Source organism: Eleutherodactylus coqui, chromosome 1 (genome assembly GCF_035609145.1).
Source record: "Eleutherodactylus coqui strain aEleCoq1 chromosome 1, aEleCoq1.hap1, whole genome shotgun sequence".
Classification (NCBI taxonomy): Eukaryota; Metazoa; Chordata; class Amphibia; order Anura; family Eleutherodactylidae; genus Eleutherodactylus; species Eleutherodactylus coqui.
The window spans coordinates 221,782,012-221,809,750 of record NC_089837.1 but is presented as its reverse complement, the minus strand read 5'-3'; the positions used below and the strand labels follow the sequence as shown (position 1 = coordinate 221,809,750).

At 39.4% G+C, this 27,739-nt stretch overlaps 1 protein-coding gene across 13 annotated transcripts in view; it reads right to left on the bottom strand.

The window, feature by feature from the left end:
* Positions 1-27,739, bottom strand: part of EYA4 (EYA transcriptional coactivator and phosphatase 4) — a 294,629-nt gene that overhangs the window by 167,233 nt on the left and 99,657 nt on the right. Inside the window, exon 1 of one of the 13 annotated variants that reach the window (XM_066605675.1) lies at positions 2,293-2,621. The exons of the other annotated variants lie outside the window; for them this stretch is intronic. The gene's annotated coding sequence lies outside the window, so the exon portion shown is untranslated. Of the gene's footprint in view, positions 1-2,292; positions 2,622-27,739 lie in introns of those variants that run through there. 13 annotated transcript variants of the gene reach the window in all.

Genomic DNA, 27,739 nt, shown 5'->3' with positions numbered 1-27,739 from the left:
TGCAAAAAAAAAAAAATATGCAGCGTGTTCTATTTTCCAGGGAAATGTAACAAATGGAACTCATTATACTAGTTGCCCATTTCAATAGCTAAAACCGTGGCTGCATGTTTTTTGGGCACGCAAAAAGTACACTATAACAGGTAGAGGCATGTGCAAGAACGTAATGCCTGTTGCACAAATACGTGGCACAATGGTGCATGTAAATGCGCTTACGTCCGTTTGACGCAAGCCTTAGGGTTTATTTAGAATTAGTGTCAAATTAAGAAGAATGTTTTTGGAAAATGTATTGCTTAATTATACACATATACACTGACTATAAAAGATCAGGACCTTCATTAAAAAGCCTATGTCTTTACTAATGCTATTAACAATAGTGAGGTTATCACAACTGCCCATTTGCTTTTACTGAGAAGGAAAGTGCTTCTTAATCTTAAGAAATGAAACAATATACTCGGTGCGAGATGAAGGCGAGTCTCAGGAGCAAAGTTTTTAGACTTCACACAGCGCCTCTTAAAATGCTAGATTGACAGAATTTTACTCTATGGATTTAACTATGCATTTGAAGTGAACACAGCACCAAGTCCTTTATCTTTTCCTTTACATGTCAGAATATTTGACATCAAATCCAGATTAGTTATACTACTATCAACACACTTTGCAAACTCCTTAAGTCCTAATAACAGTGTTCATCACAACTGTTATGCTTCAAAGACTCTATACCCCACAGGCGCACATTAGAAGTCAGTCATTAGGAAAATAACCTTCATCAAATAATTGGCTAACGGGTTATGTCTGAATTTCCGGTCATGAGTAAAACGTCTATCATGGCTCATTGTATTTATTAATAAAATATAACAAAATTTTTATATCCAACAGTTAAGATATGCAATGACCAATTCTGCTGCTTAAGGCTTCGGGCATACAGAAATAAAGCTGTTCACATAGAAATTAGGCGTGTGGAGTAAAGCTAGCAGCATGTAATGTAATATTAGTTTTGCATTGTATAGCAAAGTATTTTATTGAGGCATTTTGATTTACTAGCCTCAGATCTTATCTTTCACAGCTAGCCACACTGACTCCTGGTATTAATAGCACTTTCTTAACCCTTTTTGGAGCTGCAAATGTAGAAGTAGTTTGCTTATTTCAGCTCCTTAAAAGCTTGGAAAAGTTTTTAGTCTTTAAAATAAAGAAAAAGTGACATTACACAAGTTCTCCCTTGTAATACTAAAAAATACACATATTTATGAATCCAATTATATGTAGTCTGATATTAATATTTTGTTATTAAGAATTAATATAAAACTTTAGTTATTTAGTACAAATAGTTAGAAAGCATTACCAGAAGTCTTTGAGTAATTCTATACATTTTTCCATGCATTTGATAATTTTTCAAAGCATGGTATCGATGAAAATTCTGCGTAAATGATATACCCTACAGAAATACAGTTCACTGCATCACTTGAATAGACAGTTGCCGTCTGCATATGTACTCACTATGTATCTGGATACATATAATGATCCCCACTCAGGGAGATACTGTAAACTGATAAGACAGGCTCAGAAGTCAGACTGAAGAGTGGCTGTCATAATGTTTTTCTGCAAACTATGTAATATAGGGTTTCTCAGTCTACGCAGGATGCAGAATGATGAAACTTTAAAAATGCATTATGGTATTTAAAATCAGATATAGCTGGATCCAAGTAAGTGTAGATATTACACTTTATATACTATTGCTTCAGACAAATTATTATTTATTTTTGGAGCAACCATTTGTATCACAACAAACCTTAACCAACATCATGCCTCATCCTAACAAAAGTAGCTACTATGTTGCATGTTATGCTCCAAATTATATACATAGTAAATAGAAGTAAATACAACAGACGTGCAATGAATAGCAAAGGATCATATAATGAATTTACTTGATAAAAACTGAAACATCATCATGAACCCAAATGAATACATGAAATATAAGTATTTTATCACCAATCAACGAGTAGCAGCAGCACTGAATTAGTCAGATTAAAAAACAGACCTGAATTAGTCACCTATACTATAGCACAGCTAAGTTTGCCATTTGCTAAAACTCTTTGTAATATCACTCTGTACTATATGAGGTCTTACAAAGGGCTCTAGCAATAAAAAAAAAATCAGCTCTGCTACATCTGTAAGCAGCCTCTGTTAAGTACTTTCACATCACAATCCACAGTATTTGGCAGGGTTGTATTGTCATAATTAAACAGCAATGCGACAACAATATATCACGTATTAAACATACAATGATAAACTCACCAATTAAAATTTCAACAACTTCACATAAAACAAAAAAATTGTCACCAGGAAAAAATTATCTCCAGTATTCCATTTAGAAGCAACACAATCCCAGAATCGGTGGTAGTAATGGAGCAGGTAGTGGGTTTCTGTATCACAGGGTCCAGTGTTAGCTGTCAGTATTGTCTTGAATTGAGCAGCACTGAAACCCTTCCTCCCCTGAGCTGTCACTCTGTTTTCCAGCTCCCTGCAGTTTTTGAAGTTAACTAAAGAGGTGATCTAGATAGTAAACAAGTCCTGTGCACACCAATGGCTTTCCACACCCTTCTGTTTATAGTATGATGACTTGTGCTCAGAGGTCACTACCATCAACAGCTCCTGCCTAGCTGAGGGTATCTAGTGTGCTGCATATACCCTAAAGCTCTTTTTATCAAGCCACCTTCCTGAGACTCTGCTCACCGGCTGTCACAGTGACGCATCTGTTCCTTATTGTTCAAAATTGCTTTAAAATGTGAATGAGCTCTATGAGTAAAAGTCCACTGAGTGTTGTAATAGTAAATGGAGTGAACAAACAGGAAACTGCTTTATTCAGGCAATTACGACTCTATTTTGGGGTCTGAAATTAGACATTTTGTATGTTTACTATGTTGAAATGTTTAGTGCCAATGGAACATGTCAGCATTTTATAAGTAAATGTAATATTATTATATTGCTATCAGTATTAGCAGGGGTAATGTATTCTGCAAACATAATAGCTGCATTTACCAACAGCGTGTAAACCAAACATAAGAAAAAAACAAATTTCAACCAGCATTGGACATACAAGAATATATTCTACACCAGCGGTAAAAATATAGTAAATACAGTGCCATAATGGATAATAATAGGACTATAGAAATAATGACTACAGTGTTACAATAGTGAACAATAAAATACAAAAACATATCAAAAACAGTTGTGTGTTGTACTCTAAGGCCTAATATGATATCTGTGTGTGTATATATATATATATATATATATATATATATATATATACATATGAGATATAGCTATAGATATATATAGAGAGACATATATAGATATATACATATCTATCTATCTAGATTGATATATAGACTTTATGTGCTATAAATACAAACACAGTTATGTATATCCATCTATATATACATATATATATATATATATATATACACGCATACATATAGATAGATATACATATATGTGTTTGCATTTATACCACATACTAAAGAGTCATACTAAACTTTATATATGTATTTTATTTAGTTCCTATGCAGACCTTTCCCATTATACATGCTGCAAGTATACTATCTATCCCTAGCAATAATCAGAACCTTACAATCTGTCCTCCTTACACTTTTTACCAAGCAAATGAAATATGGATGTCTGCTACTTGAAACCGGATAGCTATTATATCTTTGGGTTTTTGCTGCGGCAAGAAGATGAAGCTGGGGACTCAAAAGATGTCAAACAGCACAGTGCTGATTCAGAAGCCACCCAGGAAGAGTGCTTAACCCATTGTCTGCCTGGCACATTGCATTAGAGTTCTCAGCTCAGTAAAAAAGTTAACATTTTTTTCCCATAATGCATGACCGCATTTTTATCAAATTTACATTCGCACCCTTGCTAGTTTAATGAATAGCGTGCAGTATGTCATTGCCATAGTAGTGGTGACTTTGTGACAGTTTGTAACTAAGTGATGGCTAGAAGCAGAATGAATCACGAAGACAGGTGTATGAAGCACTAGGCTAGAGAATTACACCTTTACATAATGTGACCTACTTAGAAAGGACATCATACTGTAGGGTTAAATAAACCTGCTGGAGGCTTTCAGGATGGTTCTCAATCAATTTGGCAGCAGAGACAATATCCATTTTCATATTCATCGTGATGGGAACTACAATGGAGCTGTAATTCTATCAGCGTAACACATGACTAACTTCACTTGTCAGCAACTGGATAACACACATTTCATTTTCAGGCTTTGCTGCTGTTATGATAATTATCAGCGTTGGCTTAAGATTGCAGTTTTACAAATGCATCATATTATCCATATCACCGTAAAACAGGGGGGGGGGGGGGGTAGCGTAGGAAGCATTCAGATTTGTACTGTAAGCAACATTTACCAGGTTACAATGGACTTTACTCTGTTATGTCCTGGTCTTCATACATGTGCCAGTAACTCTACTACATTCTACCTACTTTATGAGTATGTTTATGTGTCCAGTATCTCGTTAGCACCAGAACTGTCACAACATGACAAATAAGAGACCCATCAGTCAACTATGAGCGGTAGAGCAGATGCCTGAACGTGTCCTGTAATAACATGGACATGGATATACATACAGCTCTTCACAAGATAAAATAGTAAGGAATGGGACATATTCCAAATGCTTCAGAGATCATAAAGTAATGCAGGACATATTTAAGCCGACTATATTTAGAGTATAAAAATAAAGTTGTGTTCTATGGAGAAAAAAAATTCTAAAGTCTGATGTAGAATATTTTGGGACATATTTCATAAAGTGTTGTGACCTGAAATCAGCTCTCAACCATTATTGTACATTAGAGCGCATAATAATCAAAATAAAGGGTATCCTTTCTGAGTATATTAGGGGACTACCTAAACAGAAATTGCCTATAATACTTATTCCAGAGGCACATTTTGAAATTCTTGGATTCCTCAAAGCAAAACTAATCTGTAACAGGACCCCCTAAGTATCACATGTCACTTCTACTACAGGCCTCCTCATATAGGGCAGAAGGTCCTTATAAGACTCAGCCTCCATGTCTTGGTTCAAGTGCAATCTCTGCACCATTGTATCAGCCCTATTTATAAAGAAAGTGAATCCAATAATGAAAATATAGGAGAAGATTGCTATAGACTCAGTTCTGATGAGCAAAGCTTTACCATATAAGGACCCATTCAAACTGGCATATTTTCTGTCCGTATTTTTTACGGATTGAATACGGAACCATTGAATTAAATTGTTGAATTCAGATGTGTGTTTTTTACATGCATTGCAAAATAATTGCAGCATGTCCTATTTTAATCCATGTCAGAAACCAAAATTGCGCATGAAAGGCTATGGGAGTATAAAGAATCACAGTGCAAAAAGATGTTACATGTGTATTCACTGCGTTATTTACACATATTGCCAGGAGACCGTGAAAAACAAAGTGACATCAATTGGGCCTTCTTGCGTTTTTTGTTTTTGCGCACATGAAAAATGCAGTGCATACAGACCCAGCATGGATGTAAAAAAACACGCAAATGTACCAAAAACACAAGTGTTACTTTTTTCATGGACCAGAATGAAATATGCCAGTTTGAATGAGGCTTTAATGAATGTATAGGCAGGACAATGTATGGGAAAAATACACAGAGACAAGTAGTATGTGAGCACGTGAGTCCTTTATATATAGAGAGAGAGAATGCGGTAGCCAACTAATATATGGCCAGTAGATCTATATATATATGTGTATAATCCAAGGAAAAGAAATCATTTCCCACCAGCTGACATAATACAGAAGATCCTTACAAGTTTGCTTTCTGTAAAAAAGAAATGCTAGTAGAAGGAACTTTAGTAAAACATCTCAGGTGATCGACAGTCACCATACCAGTCAGTCTATTGCTGAATGAAGCATGCTGTTCTTTTTGGTCTCAAGATGGCGCTCTCTCCCTAGATGACTCTAGACTGCTTGACCAGCTCCAGAAATAGTCTGAGTGAAAGTTACACCTGCAAAACATTTTCGGCACCAGTTTTTGTCACCACTACAATGTTGAAATGACGGATAGCCGTCTGACTTGGGTTAAAACTCATAAAACATGATTGATGAACTCTGTGAGTAAGCTATGGCAGTTCAGATTAAGAAGTGAGTGCCATCCTCCGACAAGGCGAAGTACACCCCAGCGTTACTCTTACACCCATCTCCCAGGACTGTGGGAGTCATGAATACATAGTTATGTTCAGGCATACTATTCTTGGGGCTTTAAAATCCTTAATGACAGCCAGAGCAAATTAATAATAGGTTTAAAATTAGATGCAATATATGTAAAGCGATATCGCATAGATTGGGTTCCTATTGTCCTTCACTGTTTATATGATGAAGATATAGTATATTACTTATTCAGTCACTAGGGAGAAGGCTATACTGATACCACCAGTGACTTCCCAGAAAAGAAAGTACATGATATATAATACAAGAATTCATTAAATGTCAGTAAAAGAAATCTATAACTATCAGTCAGCCAACAACATATACAACCTGTAATGTATACATGTAATGCTTGTTGCACACACCTATGTTGTGATACATTTTTTGTATCTGCACTTGAATTTGCGCAATGCATCTGCTTTCTTAAGGCCTCATGTCCACGGGGAAAATCAGGCCCGCCGCGTATTCTCCATGCAGAATCCTGCAACGGGTCCCTCCTTTCGCGGGGACATGATTCCAAAAAAAAAATAACTCCACTGCGCATGTGTGGTGGTGTGACGGACGGTACTTCCACACATGTGTGTAGTGAAGAAAATAGAAGACCCGTACGGGTAAACAGAAGACCCGGATGTGTCCGCAGTGTCCTCGGCTGCGGGCAGGGTCGGATTCCACTGTAGGCTCACGGATGCAGAATCCGATCCGCCCATGGACATGAGGCCATACAGTAACACAGAAAGGTTAAAAAGACACATGTTCCTCAAGTTTCACTTGTTCTTCTACTGCACACTACTGATCCATAGAAAAGTAAATGGAATTCTCTCTTGAATATGGAAGATATATTAGAGTAAGAGTCTATTCACACAGGCATATTTTCTGGCTGTGTGCTGCTTATATATTTTACCTAGTATAGCCAATTAGCGAATTCACACAGGTGGTTTTCCATATGGACCGACAGTCCAAGTGAAAAAATTCGTAGCATATCCTATTCTGGTCCATACCACAGACAAGAATCGTACATGTAATGTTCACTGCCTGCGGGTATTGGACAACACACGGATGTCTGTCCATGTGCTGTTAAATGCAAGTTGGGCCCAAGAATCTCGGGTGGAACTTGCATATACCCATGTGAATTGGCCCTAAATGTGTGGATCAGTGACTCGTGTCTGGCACCTTCACGTGCCTGCAAAACTTTAAATTCTATGTACTCAAAAAAACTGCATTAGATATATGTATATACCCCACTTTAACATTTGTAAAGCTGATTTAATTAGCTAAGCAACCCTTAAATGTTGTGTTGTCTTAAACAACCATATACACACATTCCTCAAACTTACGTAGAACAACATAAATTTGAAACCATTTAAACCAGAGAGAAACATGAAGCAGCCTGTTGTGTGTTTGCCATTGACTGGCATTGGCTACTAAACAAAGACATTCATATATTATTCTTATGAATATTATAATATGTTGCCGGCCGAGCCAATGCCTTTTAGCTGTTGATGCATATTTTCAACGCAACGTTTTCTAAAGTACTTTGCACTTGGATCTTATAGATTCCTATAACAGCCTCCATTGTGCATAATCAAAAATCTGTATATTGCATATACTAAAATCAAAGATGATGTAGTTCTAAATGAGATCTAAATACCACACTGAGACCTCTTTGAAATGACCACCCAAAATTGCATTGAAAATGGTCTTTCGTGGGGTGGTCTTCTCGAAGTAGATGAGTAATATATGGTTGCAGAAATCCTGCTCTGGATAAGGGCTTGTCTTCTCAAAGAGGTTTCGCTATACATGTAATTACAAAACGCAACCATAAAGTAACAAAAAAACACCTTATAATGGTCTAGTTCACATTGAATACTAAAGGAACTCAATAAAGCTTATTAATACACAAACAGCCATGCATGTAATAGCAAAACAATTAAATAATTTCTCATAAAGAATTCCATATACACTGCAGTAAAGTAATGCGGCAGACAACAATATATAATGAATTTGCAATTAATATAAAATCCTGCATGTGCCTATTAATTGAGACTAGAAGTATTTTGGTGACTGAACATTTCTTCCCACAATTGACTGATACTGAAAACTACTTCAAAAGAAGGATTCCTTTTGTATACCTGCTTTTAGCTGGAAGGAGGATGTCACTGGGGATGGGAAAGGAGTGAAATGCAATGACACAATACTCAGTAGCCAATGCAGCAGCTCATCTGATAACTATTGACTGGCAAAGAATGGCTCCTATTGTGTAATGAATAAATGTATTGTTCCATGAGAAAAAGACTAAAACACCTAGAGCCACCCACACTCTGCTAGTGCTGAATTCCAATTCAGTATGTGGCAAAGAGCTAATGAATGTGCTACGGGTGATTTTCAGAAATGATCGTTCTCTAACCAGCATAAAATCTAGTAATTCACATAATGTAAATGCGGAATACTCTAGCTAATACTTGTATATAAAGCACATACACACATATACTGTGTTCCAGATGCGACTCATAAACATATAGTAAAAGATGTATAAGCGGTTGTGAGAGTGCTTGGCATTATCCATATCCCATCCCACCGCACATATGTTTCTGAGGAAAAACAGTGCAATCTTGACATCCATGCAAGTGGTCATTGGTGGTCCAAGTGGTGGAGCTATCAAAAATTAGCTTTTTACAAATGGCTTTTGGGAAGGTCACTATAACAGAGAAAGAGTCTAAAAAAGAACTTTTATTGGTTCTATCAAAATATATAAACTAGGCTGATGGACAAACACATAATAGACAACATAAAACTACACAGTGTGTTTTTCCGTCCACTTAGGTTATATATTTTAATAGAACCTATAAAAGTTATTATTTAGACACTTTCTCTGTGATTGTATCCAAAATTTGCCACCTGTCCTATGGATTAGTAATAAATATTATTGGTAGGGAAATTTCATTAAGGAAACCGCAGAGTTAGAGAGGGAAAACTGCCTCTGAAAAAGCCCCCTATCAAACCAGTACAGTTTACATATAAGCCCTTTCCTGAAAAACAAGAATTTTGGTGTAAAAAAAAAACAACTTACCTGTCCGCCACTGCCGTGTCCCAGCGGGGATAAAGAACACATCTGCCGCATGTGCAGATGTTTCCTTCATCCCCGCGAAGAAAAAGAATTCCCTGCTGCACCTGTCATATCTGTGACAGATGACAGCTGCAGTAGGGAATCCAGCTGCCAGCATCCTGTTATTGTTTTTCAGGGAAGGGCTTTAAATGTAAGCCCTTCCCTAAAAAAAAACAAGAAAAAGTGCGCTGTCCCTGGCTCTTCAAAGCAGTTCTTTCAGCAAGCAGGGATTTAAAATCCTTACCTGTTGGAAGAGCTGCTTCTGATTGGCTAAAGCGCTAAGCCAACCACAGGCAGCTTTCGGGTGTCAGTCATTCAGCGACAGCTGCCTGTGATTGGCTGAGGTGATCAGCCAATCACAGACAGCTGCTTCTGATTGGCTGAGCAGCTCAGCCAATCACAGGCAGCTCTCACTGAATAAATTGAACATGCTTTTTATACTGCAAGGCAAAAAGTGTAAAACAAAAAATCCTAAAAAGCTGAGACAAAATGCTTATTTTTTTCATTTTGCCTGCCAAAAAATGCAATAAAAGTGATCAAAAAAGTCATATGTTCCTAAAAATGGGACCAATAAAACTTCAGCTTGTCTCACAAAAAATAAGCCCACACAGAACTCCATCCATGAAAAAATTAAAAAGGTATAGGACTTTGAATTTTTTTTTCCAAAAAATGGTTTTTGTTGCGAAAAAGTGAAAAAAAAAAAAAAAAAAATAGAATTTTGATATCGTTGTAATCGTACCAACCCACACAAAAAATGTATTGTCATTTATGCTGTGTAACTAAGGGCTCAGTCACACGGGCGTTTATTGCCGCGATTTGCGCATGCGCATGCGTCCGGCGATTTTTTAAAACCATTGCTTTGCAATGGTATCGGACACATGAGCGCTTTTTATGCGCTCGTCCGATAAATTAGAGAACAGAAATCGCAGATCGCACCTATCTGCGATCTGCGATTCCTGTTCTCTTCTCTATATGCGCTCAATGGGGCCGGCGGCAGCAGCGCCGACCCCATTGAGAACATATAGAAGACAAATCATTCTTCTCTGGAACAGCTGTGGCAGAGAAGAACGATGTTTGCCCATTGAATTCAATGGAGTCGGCAATACAGCCGACTCCATTGAAAGCAATGGGCTACCGGCGTGCGCGGGATGAATTGTCGGGAAGGGGTTAAATATATAACCCCTTCCCTGCAATGCATCCTGAAAAGTGAAAAAATAACAAAAAAGGATGTACTCACCTGCTCCCGGCAGCCTGAGATCCCCGCGGCCGTCCTGCAGTGGGTGTGAAGGGGGTGTGACTCAGGCTTGCCCCTGATTGGCTCAGCCTGAGCCAATCAGAGGCTGATCTCAGTCACACCCATTCATGAATTCATGCCGCATTCTAACAAATCATAGCACGTACTGTTGGGATGCATCAGGTTTCCACAAAGATTCTGGTGTCTTTGAAGGTGAGCATAGCACTACAGACTATACTATGGTTATCAGTAGGCATATAGCTAATAGTAGAGTTGTCAGGTTAATAAAGCCCATTTTCAAACATGCTATTAGGGAGCTGTGAATTCATAGATAGTTGTTTCCTGTTCAGGACACTTTTTTGGTGGAGCATGGATACAAGAGCAGTTTCTTGCTCAGAGGTGTAACTTGAAGCAGCTGGGCCCCAATACAAAATCTGTAACAGGGCACACCAATTCTAATGCTTTATTTATAGTACTGGTCTTCATATATGAAGAAGAGATACCTTATGAGCCCCCAAAAGCTCAAGGGCCTGTTTATGACCTCATTCCCTCTACACCCACTATAGATATACCACTGCTCTCACACCAGAGGACCTGGCACATATGTGCTCTGCCATAAAAGCACGTTAATTTCTATCTGGGCTGCTTAACGCTTTCATCTTCATGTGCTGCTGCACTATTGAAAATTAGCACTTGTTGCCAATAGGGATTACTGTAAATTACTGGGGTTGTCTGCAATCTGACACTTTGTAATCAGTTTATCATCTTGAAACCCCTCAAATAAAAAAGGATTGTCCAAAGTAGACAACCTTCTTTAATGTCAAATTATTTTATTGCTAAACTTTGAACTGTGATTACATAGTAATATTTTCTGTATGGCATTGTGTTTCCTATGACATATCCAAGTCTAATCATGTTTCTCTTTAAGTGGTTTCAAAAGTACAATATCCCTCTTTATATGCAACCGGTCAAAAGCTGTAGAACACCACAATTTTTCTAGTTATTTTTTATATTACCACAGTTCAACTCCAGCAAATAATGTGAAGTGGTTCAAATGTTCAAAAGTAAGTTAAAAATATATAAATATTATGTAATTTTAATTTGAAATGCAACAATTCTCAGAATTTATGATTTTTACCCAAGGGCTTTTTTTCAGGGAACACATCAAGGACAGCTGCTCTGCAGCATAGAAAGCTGATATGGTTTGAAGTTGGGTGCAAACTATTCCATCTTTTTAGATTACTTTTCAACCCTCTATATAACCAGTGTTGGAACCAACCCCATTACAACACCTTCTAGGCCAGACTTGGACAGTTTTGCTCTTCAGGACAGAGAACATTGCTGTCATAATGGCAAGAAAAGAGAAATTAACCAGGAAAGACAGAGACATTCAAACCTTAGAACTATAGGTCTCTGATAGGAAGAGGAACAGTTTTTGTGACCGGCGCTTCACAGCACAAAATCTCTAGGCAGAGCTTAGTGCATCAGAAACAATAAACAAGTTTTAATTTTAACTGTGATGAGAAGACTTCTATTTGCAAGTTTGACAGGTAGAGTAATCAATAAGAAAGCCACTGCTATGATTTAAAAAAAAAAAAAGACTTGCTTTGGCTAAGCAAGGCCTCCAATGTTCCACTAAAGAGTGGAAGAAGGTCTTATAGGCTGATGAATCAAACTTTGACATCTTTGGTACATTATGCAGGGTTGATATACGCTGTCAAATAGGTGAAAGATGGTTCCTGTGTGACACCAGTTGTCAAACATGGAGGAGGAAGCATGATGGTCCGCGTCTCTTTTGCTGGATCCAGAGTTGGGAACTTGCACAGGGTGACTGGCATACTGGACAAAAAGGGCTACCACATCATTTGGTATGAAATGGACAGGAGAGTTAAAGTAAAGCTACCTACAAGTGCAGCACATTTGTTGGAACTTCTGCAAAAATGGTCGGAAGAAATTTGTGAGCAATATCTGAAAGCAATAATACAAAGAATGTCTCGATTGTGTAAAGCTGTTATATCAGTAAAGCCCCATTTACACGGGACAACTGTTGGGCAAACAATGCCTGACACTTGTACCCGCATTTACTCACTCCCATGCTGTCACACAGGAGATAGTATTGCTGGCTCTCTGCCAGAGTGGCCAGCAAGGGGCCGGGGCGGCTGGAGGAGATTTCTTTCCTCTCGCTCCCCCACCCCTCTTCATTTACTTAACACAGCGGCTGTTCAATACTGAGCTGCTGCTATTTACACTGAACGATCATCGTTCAGGATCATCGCTCATCGCTTAAGCTGCATAAAATCCTGAACGTTCAGTGTAAATAGCAGCACTTTTCAGTACTGAATGTCCGCTGTGGAAACTGAATGGAGAGGGGTGGGGGAGCGTGAGGAGTGAAATCTTCTCCAGCCTCCCCGCTGTGAGCCACCAATACTCCCTCCTGTGCAACAGCATAGGAGCAGGTTTGCCCAACATTCATCCTGTGTAAATGGGGCTTTAGAGGTGTCTTCTTAGAAAAGTCAAAACTTTATATTTAATTTGGTGAAACAAAGCTAATCCATTATTTTTATTCATGCTAACTTATTTATTTGTTCTATGCTTTCATTTCAAAGTACATTTGAGACATTAAACTGTACAAATATTAATAAAAACTGGAATAATTGAGGCGTTTTAAAACTTTAGACCGGTAGTATATAATGTTTATATAACAAACCGATCCAGAATGACCAGTACAAAAGAACTCAACAATTTGGTAAATCTTACTTTTTTTTATAAATAGAGTCTCTAAAGAAGTGGAACATGATTCAGTTAACAGAGGTGACATTGATAAAAAATGAGACTATTCACTCAAAAAAGGTATGCGAAATAGCCAAAAGTTCAACACAATGTATCAAGTGTCATTTGCCTTATTCTAGGCATGCTTATCAACAGATCTGGAAACAGTTTGTCGTCTTTTATGATGTGCTTTTCAATTTAACAGTCAAATACAAAGTCAGTGAAAAGGATACCCAAGAAACTACAGAGTGGCTTACTGAATGTACAACTTGGATTTATTCCTGGCACCCTTTAGCAAGCAAAATTAGATAGAAAAAGATTAGCTTGTCCACAAGAAACAGTAATTTACACACCAATTCAAGATCTTATCTATTGTGATTCCAGTATGGCTGAACCATTTTGCTATTATATTTCTGTTATGGTATAGGCACCAGTCTATGACTGATTCATATGAAAGCAGCAGATTGACCTATAAATGACTTTACAAATGTTTACAATTTTTGTTTCAGTTTTTATATTTACATCAGTATTATTTCTCCATGTTCATTTGATCATTGGCCTTTTTTTCCTAGCAGGACAACACTGCCCAATTACTTTAGATTTCCCAGCTTATAAATTGGTCAAGCAAATGCATTGTGGCTAAAGAATAGTTAGCAGTCCTTTCTTGATTGTAAATTCAATAACTACATTAAAGTTATGAAACTATGTTTTATAAAATGACAAAACAGTCTTTATTGTGTTTTTTCAATCATCACTCTTGTAAACTAGGTAGCTGGAAGATCATGTAAGGGTGGTTTAACACACAGGTTTCTGTGGATGTTTTTGATACCATTTTTTGAGTCAAAGCCAAAAATTGGTCCAGCGGGTAGAAGTATAAGACCTTCCTTTGTATTTCCCATTCCTTTTCAAATCCACTTCTGGCTTTGTCTCAAGACAATGCATGAAGAACTATCACAGAAACCTGTCTGTAAAACCAACCTTAGGCTTGCATAATTTTTCGGACCATAGCTCACCACTGAACAGTGGTCCTGGTTTTTCCGTTCTCTTCACTGGGAACTCACTGCATTTCTCACTGTGAAGAGGAGACTGAATGGAGTGGAGGTTGAGCATGCATGTTGCATGATAGTCAAGTACAAGCATTTGGGTATTTCTTTCAGTGCCATTTAAATGGATGGAGCAGTCGCTGTGCATGTGTGGCCATGGCTCCAATCATTCTGTCATCACGTGTAACGAGAAGAGGGAGACATAGGTTCGCCATTCTCAGTATCAGTGGGGGTCTCAGCACTTGACACCTCCACTGATCAGACTTTTATAACCAATCCTATATAAAGGTAAAACAAAGTCTATCTTGAGATAACCTCTCCAAATGTCCTACATACTGTCCCCATCCATGTGACCAGTGATTTGCTGGAACAAATGTGTAGGTATGGCATATTATCACTGCTGCCATTGAAGCAGAGACCAGCAGAAGACTAAGGTAAATCCCAATGAGAGAGGATTTGAGAGGAAAATAAACACCCATTTGTTATATTATGCCATAAGGAACTGACAGAATTCTTAAACCCAGACCCCCCAGACTGTGAACTCGGGCCACAAGCTGCACGATCTTGATAAAAGTAGTGGTGCTGTCTTATTATGCATAGCACATTTTTTTAAGACAACTCTTAAACTGGTTCATAGATAACAGGTCATGCTCAGGAAATTATTGGTGATCCATTTCTTTACTCTGCAAAGTTGAGGTAATGAACCTTTAATTTCGAGTGCCCCAAGGTAATGCTGTCTACTGAACCCATTGCATCTAAAAATTAGGCACACCTTCCAGGTGGAATTTTTATAGTATATACATGTACGCCATGTTCTTTTATGTAGAAGCACACATCAGGCAATCCAGAGATTATTCCGATTGCCAGATTGGCTACTAAAATGCTACATAATTACTGGAGCTAACAGAATATGCAGCTCAACTTGTATATTGCCTCTATCTTCTGAACTGAACTGCTGCTGCATAACCGTGTGAAGCCATTCCGTACAAAATAGACAAAGCCCTCATTCATTATGTATAATGTCTTGTGCCCATGTCAGCTCCTGATTAATAATTAAAATTAATCTCATTATGGAAGATTTCATTACAGGATAATTTAATTAAATGATGCACTGGCTTCCAGATGCCATCTTTTAAATAATGCTGATGATGACACAGGGATTTGAAGGGTTTCAACCCAGACTGTTGAAGGTACATTATTTAGCAGATTCTTTAAAATTCTCGACAAGGACAGCAATTGTTTGGTGAGGTCACTCACTGTGATAAATGACAGTACACTTGCAAAGCCCAGGAGCTTAGCCTAAACACATCATATAATAACATTATCATAGGTAAGATAATACCACCCAGATATTAGAAAGGCTTAACTCCGCTGCAGCTTAGTGTTGAAAAGAAGGACCAGTTTCCATATAGCAATTTCTATATATGACAGTACTAATAAATGGATTATTACTGTGATACTTTATATATTCAAGTAGTAGCAAGTCAGAAGATGATCATGTATCATTGAACAATGATACACAAGTGATAAACATAATATGTATACATAATAATTTCATTTTTTATGTATTTATTATCCCTTTCCAATCCACTGTCTGACGTCTTCCAACATCCCGATTGAAGCCTGTACAGCTCCGATGTCGGAAGACAACCGGCTGGGCATTCTTACTGTATATTACTGGTCGCTCTGTTGTCGGGGGCCTCTCCGGCATGCCACATACTGCAGTACTGGCTCTAGTCAGCAGATGGCGCCATTGTATAATGGCAGAAAGAGAAAGCCCCCTAGGAAACTCTGAATCCAAAATTGGATTGCAAAGGGTTAAAAGAGGTTTCCTGCTTTGTACAATTCCTTTTATTCTGTTAGGAATGACACCAGTGATAAGCATGTGACAGAGTTTATTGCCACTAGGACTTCCCAGTAATCAGCTGTCATCTCTGGTGGAGCCTAGCAGCAAGTGTCATATTTTACTGCACTGCACTGGTTAAACCAAGGATTACATGGTGCACACTGAACCCAAAGAGCTGACTTTGTAATGCACAGACATGCAGGGTAGTTTTGTTCATCATGATTGGCCAGGTGATAAAATTGGGCTGATTTTCACAAAATCAGATTTTGAAAAAATCAGCTTTTCTATGATGAAGTACAGCTGTGTCCCCCCCAGTGGTTAGCACTGTTGCCTTGCAGTGTTGGGGCCTAGGTTTAAATCTCACTTAGGGCATCATATGTATTGAGTTTTTACATTCTCTTTATTTATGTTTATTCTTCTCCTCCTCTGGAGAAAAACGCTCAAGTGTGGTGACTCAGATGTTAGCAGTGCCGTCTTGCAGAGCTGGAGTTGTAGATTCAAGTCTGACCAAGCACAACATCTGTATGGAGTTTTTCAAAGTCCATGCAGATGTTGTCCTTGATGAGATCTAAACCTAGGACCCCAGCACTGCAAGGTAATAGTGCTAGCCAATAAGCCACATTCATTGAAGAAGAACCACCACCTCCAGTAATAATAATCAGGGACCTTCTGGAGGCCAAATAAGTGAACTCGATTTTTATTCCCATTAACTTTAATGGAAACAAGGTTCAGGTCATCCCAATTATCTTTCGAAAATCAGGTCAGGCAATCCTGACCCGATTATTGCAATAATGGCTCATCACTAATGCTAGGTTCTCTGGAGGTAGAGATGCTCTTGTAGTCATGCCACTATGGCTGATCAATCAGGGTCTTAAACAGAGAACCTCACTCTATTAAAGGGGTTGTCCCGCGCCGAAACGGGTTTTTTTTTTTTTCAACCCCCCCCCCCCGTTCGGCGCGAGACAACCCCGATGCAGGGACGTACAGAAAGCTTACCGGAGCGCTTACCTTAATCCCCGCGCTCCGGTGACTTCTATACTTACCTGTGAAGATGGCCGCCGGAATCCTCTTCCTCCGTGGACCGCAGCTCTTCTGTGCGGTCCATTGCCGATTCCAGCCTCCTGATTGGCTGGAATCGGCACGTGACGGGGCGGAGCTATACGGAGCCTGCATTCTGCACGAGCGGCTCCATTGAAGAGAGCAGAAGACCAGGACTGCGCAAGCGCGGCTAATTTGGCCATCGGAGGGCGAAAATTAGTCGGCACCATGGAGACGAGGACGCCAGCAACGGAGCAGGTAAGTGAAAAACTTTTTATAACTTCTGTATGGCTCATAATTAATGCACAATGTATATTACAAAGTGCATTAATATGGCCATACAGAAGTGTATAGACCCACTTGCTGCCGCGGGACAACCCCTTTAACTTCCTTTGTTAAAGTATTTGAAAATTAGCTTTCTAAACCACCCAACCACTTTGAACAAGATTAACATTAAACTAGTTCTACATTCTGAAGTCTTAATTCAAGTTGTACTAATAATACATTTCACAGTACTAACAAAATTTAAAAGTATTGTGATTTCTTAATAAACTGAAACACATCGGCTGGAAAGAAAAGAGCATCTTCACCCCAAATCTATGTATTTATCTTTACAGTCCCATGAATGTAATGTTTGATTTTAGCTAAGTCTTGGGTAGGTTTTCAATATAGTGTTGCTTCCTCATAAAATGGAGTAACAACCATTATGAGGTTAGAAAATTGCACTCAAAATGGTTGTCAATTTTTAGCCACAATGATGAACAGGGTGGTCCAAACTTATGGAGACACGCAATTAATGGAAAACAGCATGTTGCTAAGGGGAAGGAGTCAAATCTGTGAGAGGCGGTGTCCAAAATGTCAACTATTTTGAAAGCCACCATCTTGGAACTAAATCAATATTTTCAAATGGGAAAGGGTGCATGTTACATATATATCTGAAGTATCTGACATATAAATTTGATGAGGAATCCAAATCTGTGCTTAAATGTAATTTACCCTTATTACTGCCAAAGTTATTATTAATTTTCTCTTTGTTTCAGACATATGGCTGCAAGATTAGCACATGAAGAGAAGAAAGAGATTATGCTGATCTTTGGGTAGTGCAGTACCCAAATCATTTCAGTGGATTTAAATGGTCAGCATCCCAACAGACCACACATCCGCCATGTTACAGGTGACAAATTACTTGCCAAATTTCGCTAAACAGGTTCTGTGTTGATCCTGCCAAAATGTGGCCGTAACAAAACTGCTACAGATGAAGCAACAACAATGGCCATACTCGCGTCCTTCTGCAAGAGTCCACATCATAGCACTTGGCTTCTGTCACAGGAGAGCGGGGTGAGTTGAACCACGATTGGCCGGATACTGGCTATGCACAAATGGCATCTGTACTAGATGCAGTTGCTGTACCATCTCAATTAGGATGATCTCAATCACTGTGTTGAATTTGCGGAATAGGTGCAACAGCAGTTGTAGGACCCACATTTCACAGTGACGGTACTGTTCAGTAGAGATGAACGAGCACCCAAATGCTCGAGTCCGCGTTATTCGAGTTGAGCTTTTAGTAAAATTCAAGAGCTCTACTTAAGTAACGAACCCTATTGACTACAATGGGAGACTCGAGCATTTTTGTATGTGGGACGCCGAGGGCCGAGCTTTTTTTTTCTTCTAGGTTCGTTCTGCCTCTCTCTCTCTTGCCAGCCAGCCAGCCAAAAAATTTGCCAATGACGCGCGCTGCGTCGTGGCGGGGAGGGGCCAAAACAGGCATGTCACAGCAGTGAGGAGCCAAAACCTGGGGCGGGGTCAAACACGGCTTGATGCTTGTTCGAGTAACAAGCACCATCGAGTACGCTAATGCTCAAATGAGCATCAAGCTCGGCAGAGTATGTTCGCTCAACTCTACTGTTCAGCTATGAAGCAAACTGGTCAGCCACAAATCTGCGCTGGACAGATCCCTCCAAGATGGCTGATACACAGAAAGTCATGGCGTGGTGTGTGGGGTACGACGATAGTGGGTGCATTGTTCATTGTGAGTAACCTTACTGCTGCCAGGCATCTGCAATTGTTACATGAGAAGGTATTCCCATCACTGTGCAACACAAATGGCACATTTTCAGTGTTCTTCCAGCTATGTGGGACACAACCCTTCTAAGATTTGCCCCCTTCACCTTAGCAACATGCCACACACAAGATGGAATTCCCAACCACCTTTTTTCATTTATCCATACCTTTGTACCACCCTATACTATAGAAAGAAAAAAGGCATGCATCACCAATACAGACCCTACAAGCAACAATCATCTTCTGTACTGATTCTCAATAAATAACAATGAACTTTCAAGCAGTTCTAATGCATAATAAGTATATAAAAGTTGAAAAACAATAATTAAAAGATTACTGGATAACCCCTCTTCATATGTCTTATGGAGCACAGTAACATAATTGAGAATTGCCCCAACTCAGGACCCTCCTCTATTAGCTAGAGCAGAGAACTACCAGAAAGAGCAGCTACCACTCTGATGAACTCAGCACCACCATGTAATACATGGCCACTGATTATTTTAAAAGGACACCATATGAGTAGGCCAGCAGCAACATCTGATTGCCAAAGGCAACAATAGCCATACCTACAGTGATCAGCTAATTTGTACGAGTTATTGTATTTAAAAATCAAGTTGGGTAATTATCTTTGAAGCAATAAAAGTTAGACAATATTTACATGTATATAAAAGATTAACCAAAGGATTTGACCATGGTATTGCACTTTTTCTCTAAATAGAGCCCAACTAATTGCTTTAGTTTACAGCTGTAGTAAATGGGATCAGGGTATGGCAGAGTGAAAGAACCTGGTAAACTGTAAGAACAGATATTTCAAACTACAAACGACCACTTGTCCATTATATGTATGTATGTGTGGGGGTGTTTCTCATGCTTCGCCTCTGGTGATGTCATTGTTCCATCCTTGGTGATGTCATCGCAGGTTCTTCAACATATAAAACACTGAGCCTGACCTACAGAAGAACTAAGTTAGGGCTCTTGGAAGGGGAGGACGAAAATAACAAAATGAGAATACAAGTAAACCATTATTATCTCAGACACAAATCAGCTGTCCTGACAGAAAACACCTACCTACCGCCACCACAGAGATCCGGTAGGCTGAAGGACCTGCGGTGACATCACTCCTGTGGGAGGAGACATTATGCAGTTTGGTAAAACAGATCCAGTGAGCTGAAGGACCTGCGGTAACGTCACTGCTGTGGGAGGAGCCATTGTGCCGTTTAGTAGAAAGTACTGTATACTGGATAAGCCAATGGCAGCCCCCACGACCTGTGATGATGTCACCATCATGTGATCACCTGTGTGGGTGGAGTCAGGGATCACATGACCAGGAGCTGATTACTGAATCCAGGAGTCTGCTGAGCTGGTGTTGTCTGGAAATTAGCATGAATGTACCACAGCCGGTTGTGTGTGATTTGTGTGAATCAGGATGTATGTAGTAGAACTGTGTGTGTTATGTGTGGGGATCATAATGGATGTACCATGTAGTGCAGCTGTGTGGCACATTGCACCACTAGAAACACTGGTACTATTAATTTCCTTATAATTACTAATTTGTTGTATAAGCATGACTTATTCTCTAAATACACTATATGGACAAAAGTATTTGGACACTGCATGTTTTTCTGAAAAAGTGCTTTATTCTATTTAGTAATGCGTCGGCCCTCCTTTTGCTTGTATTACAGCGGCATACTTTGTCGAGGCATACTTTCCAAAAGTTCTCTGTAAGTCTGGTCAGGAATAGCTTACTACTATTCCTCGTGCAAGGCTGTGAGAAAAGATTGTTGTGAAGATGGGCGTGGGTGGCGGTGTCATATCCGTCGCTCCAGTTCGTTCCACGAGTGCTCAATCGGATGAATGAATAGTAAAGATGAGCGAACACCAAAATGTTCGGGTTCGCGTTATTCGAAACGAACTTCCCGCGATGTTCGGGTGTTCGTTTCGAATAACGAACCCCATTGAAGTCAATGGGCGACCGGAACATTTTTGTATTTCGCCGATGCTCGCTAAGGTTTTCATGTGTGAAAATCTTGGCAATTCAAGAAAATGATGGGAACGACACAGCAAGTTCTCCTCTGCCACAGCTGTAACAGCTGTAGCAGAGAAGAACGATGTTAGCCCATTGAATTCAATGGAGCCGTCAATACAGCCGACTCCACTGAATGCAATGGGCTGCCGGCGATCGCGGGATGAATTGTCGGAAAGGGGTTAAATATATAAGCCCTTTCCTGCAATTCATCCAGAAATGTGTAAAAATAAAAAATATTCATGAATGGGTGTGAGTGAGGGCTGGCCTCTGATTGGTCAGGCTGTGACCATTCAGAGGCATCTTATTCAGCAGGCGGGGATTTTAAATCCCCGGCTGCTGAATACTACTCACAGCTGTTCAGAGCAGTTCAGGAGAACTGCAGCCTGCCGCGCTGAACTCCGTCTGCCGGCACCAGGTGAGTATATATATATTTTTTATTTTTACACATTTCTGGATGAATTGCAGGAAAGGGCTTATATATTTAACCCCTTTCCGACAATTCATCCCGCGATCGCCAGCAGCCCATTGCATTCAGTGGAGTCGGCTGTATTGTCGGTTCCATTGAATTCAATGGGCAAACATCGTTCTTCTCTGTCACAGCTGTTACAGCTGTGGCAGAGAAGAAGGATTTGTCTTCTATATGTTCTCAATGGGGTTGGCGCTGCTGCCGCCGGCCCCATTGAGCGCATATAGAAAAGATTTCTCAGGGAAGAAAGTTAAAGTAACCCGAACATCCGAACATCGTGTGGTGTTCGTTACGAATAACGAACATCCCGAACACCCTAATATTCGCCCGAGCATCAAGCTCGGACGAGTACGTTCGCTCATCTCTAATGAATAGCTATTACAAAATGAGCAGCTTTTTATTTTACCCATGCCCTTCCCAGCATACCGTTCGGCAAACTCAGTATTTGTATATATGCTGATTTTCTGCAATGTCCAAATACTTTTGTCCATATAGTATATAAATACATATATATATGAAAACTATCAGTTTGTTCAGCGACATTTAAATCCCTTAATCGACATATAGGATCACGAGGTGCCTTTTGGTTGTTATGGCAACCCAAGGCCTCCTGAAGGCCCTTAAGCCTGCCAATGACAAGTGCCTATCAAGGATTGTCTTTGCCTTTTATACTGATAAACTGTCTCTCAGATGCTGGGTATAATGCAATACTATGGTGTTGCATTATACTGTGTAAGCAATCAAAGGATCGCAAGTTCAAGTCCCCTTAGAGAAATAAAAAATAAGCAAATATAAGTTTTTTATTATTAAAAAAAATAAAGGATATCAAAAGTAAAAAAATATTTTCACATTTAAAATTATATGTAAAATTATATTTAAAAATATACACTGATGCAAAAATAAGAGGTATGATTTTTTGAAAATAAAGAGAAAAAGTCAACTGGAGTGTCTCAGTTTTTTTCCTATTGAAAACATCAGCATAAGCTGCATATTAAAGAGGTAAGCCTGTAAGCTCTGGGAGAAACCTGCCATTTTTGAATAGGAGCAGCCAAGCATAGAAATTGACTGTAGCAATGGATGCGACAATAAGAGATCTGCCCAGTATGCTAGTTCATGACTGGTGAATGCAGGTGGAGCCAAGGAAGTCCCAACAACACTAAGTTTATAGAGCTGGATAGGACAAGTAAGAAAATCTTCTCTCTATGCAGAATTCCAATTTGCAGATCCAGTGGAAAAATGACATACCTGACAACATCATACAGCAGCTCCCCATTGACAGAGATGAGCTTCTTCAGATAAGCATTGGTATCCTCTGGTTGAATACCAGAGCCTGATGGATGAAGGTTCAGGCAGATCCAGAATACAGTTACGCCTCTGTAGAGAACTGGATGTCACCGTAGGTCAAAGATGCCAGAAGCAGGAACTTTGGAAAAGAGCTCAGTGCCACCAAGGACAGCCTCTTGCACTGGAGCTAGGTGGCTGAGTTTTCTCAGTTTGATTGAGCAAGATTTTAGGAACTGTCCACTACAACTGCAATACAGATATAAATTTAGTCTTTGACTTCACAGGCATTCCTCAGACAAGAGCCTGTTTCTTCCTATCTCCATAGGTTCTTCAGTAGTAGGACCTAATGCAGGCTGAAGTGATATTGAGAAGCCGGGAGCCAGATAAATTATCTTCTTTTGATGGGTAAATTCATGGAGATTTTCTCTGGAACAAAAATCAATTCTGGAAGCCAGGGAGATAAGGTCTTCCAAGGTGGAAGGTAGATCTCTGCCAGCTAGCTCATCTTTAATCCTGCTGGAAAGCCTCTCCCAGAATATTGCCTGGAGTGCCTGGTCATTCCATTCCAATTCTGAGGCTAATGTACAAAACTTGTATATCATACTGACTGACAGTTTTGGACCATTGATTTAAGCATAGTAATGTCGAAGCAGTAGAAAATACTCAGCCTGGTTCCTCAAATACAGTACAAAAATAGTCAGAATTTTTTGAAGACTGACATCATTGTGTTCTCACAATGGAGCTGCCCAGGTTAGAGCTTCCCCAGAAAACAAGGAGATAATAAATGCAATCTTGGCATAATCAGTAGGGAACTGTGCCGGTTCAAACTCAAAGTATGTCTGGCATTATACTTGATTGTGAAATGCACGACTTTGCATGGCAAGATCAAGCATAGTGGGATCCATGGCCTAAGCAAACTTTGAACATGGCTGATGAACATGTATCTGCCTTGCCACACATTTGATTTGAGGTTTCTAAGGAGGCATCTCTTTGGAAACCCCAGTTTTTACCCTTAACCCCCTCTAAGCGGGATTTGGTCTTCGCTGCAGGGTATCAAAACCATTACTTGCAAAGATAGTTCTGAGGGTGATTGGAGTGCCAGTGTGCTTGAGTAACCAGCTCTCCATTCAGTCTCCTCCTCACCATGGGGGTGCAGTAACCCCGCAGTGAGGAAGATGGGGGACACATGACCCCTATTCTGTGTTGAGACCCCCACCATTTGTTTAACTAGCTATATGGTTTCCTAAAATTGTTATTATCTACATACAGCTCATTCATTTCAATATACTACCCAAATTGTTAATTTTACAGTTTTCTGAACTGAACTAAAGCAGCTAGTTTGTGGTGAATATGGATTTACAGTATTTAGGCAAATACATACTGTGATCACTGCTAACGACTTTAAAAAAGTTAGGAAATCTTATCACTTTGGAAAACCTTTTTTGCACTGCTATTTGGATATCACTTTATTAATTTGTCTCATGCACTTAGCACTTTATATGAAGTATTGCATGTTTCCCTATTTGTATTCATTTAATTTGTGTTATTCATTCAATTTTTCATTGATCTGTGCCTTTTTTTTAGACCTCATTGAGGGTGTATAGATTTCAATCTAGAATATGAATAGATCTCTAGTATTTACTTGTTTTTAACTGGTTTTATTAATATTGGAATATCATAAAGTATTTCATATTGTTTCTGTTTTGTTTTCACACTCATTTGATATGTTCTTTAGATTTGGTATATATTGTGTTTAGCACATTTGTAGCCCACCAGCTGTCTTCTAATTTGTATTAACCTTTTTATTATATCGTTGAAAGTCAAGAACATTTGGAAGGATTAATTCTGTTTTAAAGAGTTATTCCCATCTCTGTCAATCATGGCTGAGATGGGAATACTTGTCTGTCTGTTGCGACCAGAGGTGGCTGGGATTATTAAAACAGCTAAGCTGGCTGTTCTACACTATTTCCGTAACTTCCATTCACTTTTATGGGGGTTATGGAAACAGCGTAGAACAGCCAGCTCGGCTGTTTCTGTAATCCTGACCACCTCTGGCTGCGGACAGGCATTTCCACCTCAGCCATCTCAGCTATAATTGATAGAGATGGAAATACCTCTTTAAGACTTTGAATCAAATCAATCAGCAATAAAAAGGATAAGGATTTCATTTATAAAGTGTATATCTAACAGAAGCTGTAATAGATGATATATTTTACAATTATATTCAACTTTCCACGTAACTAATATACTTTGATGCTGGTTTTCCTGCTTTAAAGAAACTACAAAAAGTTACAAAAGAGCTTAAAAATGGAACACTCCATGTTGAACATATGTGACCTACTAAAAAAGTGCGATATTTTTCCATTTCATTTTTAAAAAGTAACTTATTTAGAAATTGATAGCAGCAACACCTCTCACAAAAGTTGGGACAGGCGTAACAAAAGCCTGTAAAAGTAAGTGGTACTAATGAAAAACAGCTGGAGGGTCAATTTTTTACTAACTGACATGATTCTGTATAAAAAAAGCTTGTTAAAGAGCCAGAGTCTCTCAGACGCAAAGATGGTCAGAGGTTCAGCCTTCTGTGAAAAACTGTGTCTAAAAATTGTGAAGACTTTAACTATTCCACCATCTACAGTACATAATATCATCAAAAGATTCAGAGAATCTAGAGAAATTCATGTGCACAAGGGACAAGTGCACATATTGACTGACGGTCAATATTGGTTACTTGAGAACTACGAGCCCTCAGGCGTCACTACTAGAGATGAGCGAGCATACTCGGCCACGCCCCCCTTTTGTCGCCCGAGCGCAACGATTTTCGAGTACTTCCGTAGTCGGGCGAAAAGATTCGGGGGGCGCCGTGGGTGAGTGGGGGGTTGCAGCGGGGAGTGGGGGGGGGAAGAGGGAGAGAGAGAGGGCTCCCCCCTGTTCCCCGCTGCTACCCCTGCTCCGCCACGCCTCCCCCGCCCCTCGGCGCCCCCAAATCTTTTCACCCGAGTACGGAAGTACTCGAAAATCGCGGTGCTCGATCGAGTAATTACTCGAAACGAGTAGGTTCGCTCATCTCTAGTCACTACCTTAAATTTAGGCAGGATTCTGTAATACAAATCATTGCATGGACTCTGGGATACTTCCAGAAATCATTGCCTGTGAACACAGTGCACGGTGCAATCTACAAATGCAAGTTAAAGCTGTATCATGCAAAGAAGATGCCATATATCAACACAACCCTGAAACAATGGCATTTTCTCATTTGAAATGAACTGAGGCCAAATGGAAAACTGTTCTCTTGTCAGATGAATCAAAATTCTTTATAGACACCATGTCCTGTATACTCAACAGGAGAGAAAGCATCCAGGTTGTTATCAGTGCACAGTCCAAAAGCCGGCACCTCTGATGGTATGGGGTGGTATTAGTACCAATGGCATGGCCAGCTTACACATCTTGAAAGACACTATCAATGCTAAGCATTATATAGAGGTTTAGAACAACATCTGCTCCCATCCAGACAACGCTCTTTCAGGGAAGGCCTTGCATATTTCAGCAAGACAATGCTAAACCACATATTGCATCCATCACAACAGCATGGCTTCACAGAAGAAGAGTCCGGTTGCTGAACCGGCCGCCTGCAGTCAAGGCCTTTCACCAGTAGAAAACATTTGGCGCATTATGAAACATAAAATCTAAGAAAGATGACCCAAGACCGTTGAGCAGCGAGAATCCTACATCAGATATAGGACAACATTCCACTACCAAAACTCCAGCAATTGGTCTCCTCACTTCCCAGATGTTTACAGACTGCTGTGAAAAGAATACAGGATGCTGCACAACGGTAGACATGGCCCTGGCCCAACTTTTTTTTAAATGTGTTGCTGCCATCAATTTCTAAATGAGTTAACTTTTTTAAATGATATGGAAAAATGTCTCCCTTTCACCGCCTGATGTGTTTTCTATCTTCTATTGTGAGTAAAACATGGTAACATTAGTTTTCTAAATCATTGCTTTCTTTTTTTTCTTTACATTTTACACAGCGTCCCAACTTTTGTGGAATTGAGCTTGTAAATTGTTGCCAGGTAAGTTGCAATATTTCTTGGATGTCCACTCCCCACCAGACAACGACACCCGCCCTTTGACAGTTACCATGTGGGTGTTGTACACAGAAATGTACAGTATATCCTATTTCACCTGAAAAGACATGGCCCACAATTACCACTACGACTAAATCATGCGGTATCAGATGTTGAGATGAAACAAAGAAGCTTGAATCATCGCTGAACCTAAGAATTCTCAGCACCACATCCAGACAGGATGCTGAGTTGTAAAAAAGAATCTTTACATTTCATAAGTCATAAACTTTTAACTCCCACTCAATTACTGCAGGTTACAGGCCAGGAAAATGTATGGCGATCAATACATAGTAATATATGTAATGCTTTACATGCATATCTAGCGATTCATGTTTTTGCAATAGGATTCAACAAGTATATTTACACATTTATCTTTAAATTTAAAATAATTATTGTCAATGACTCTGCTCACAAAATGCACATGTATATCATTGCACTCCATGGCGCTGTAGAATTGTCTACAGCGATTCAGGCTAATTTCATACAGGATTACTTCTAACACCCTTACCGTGTG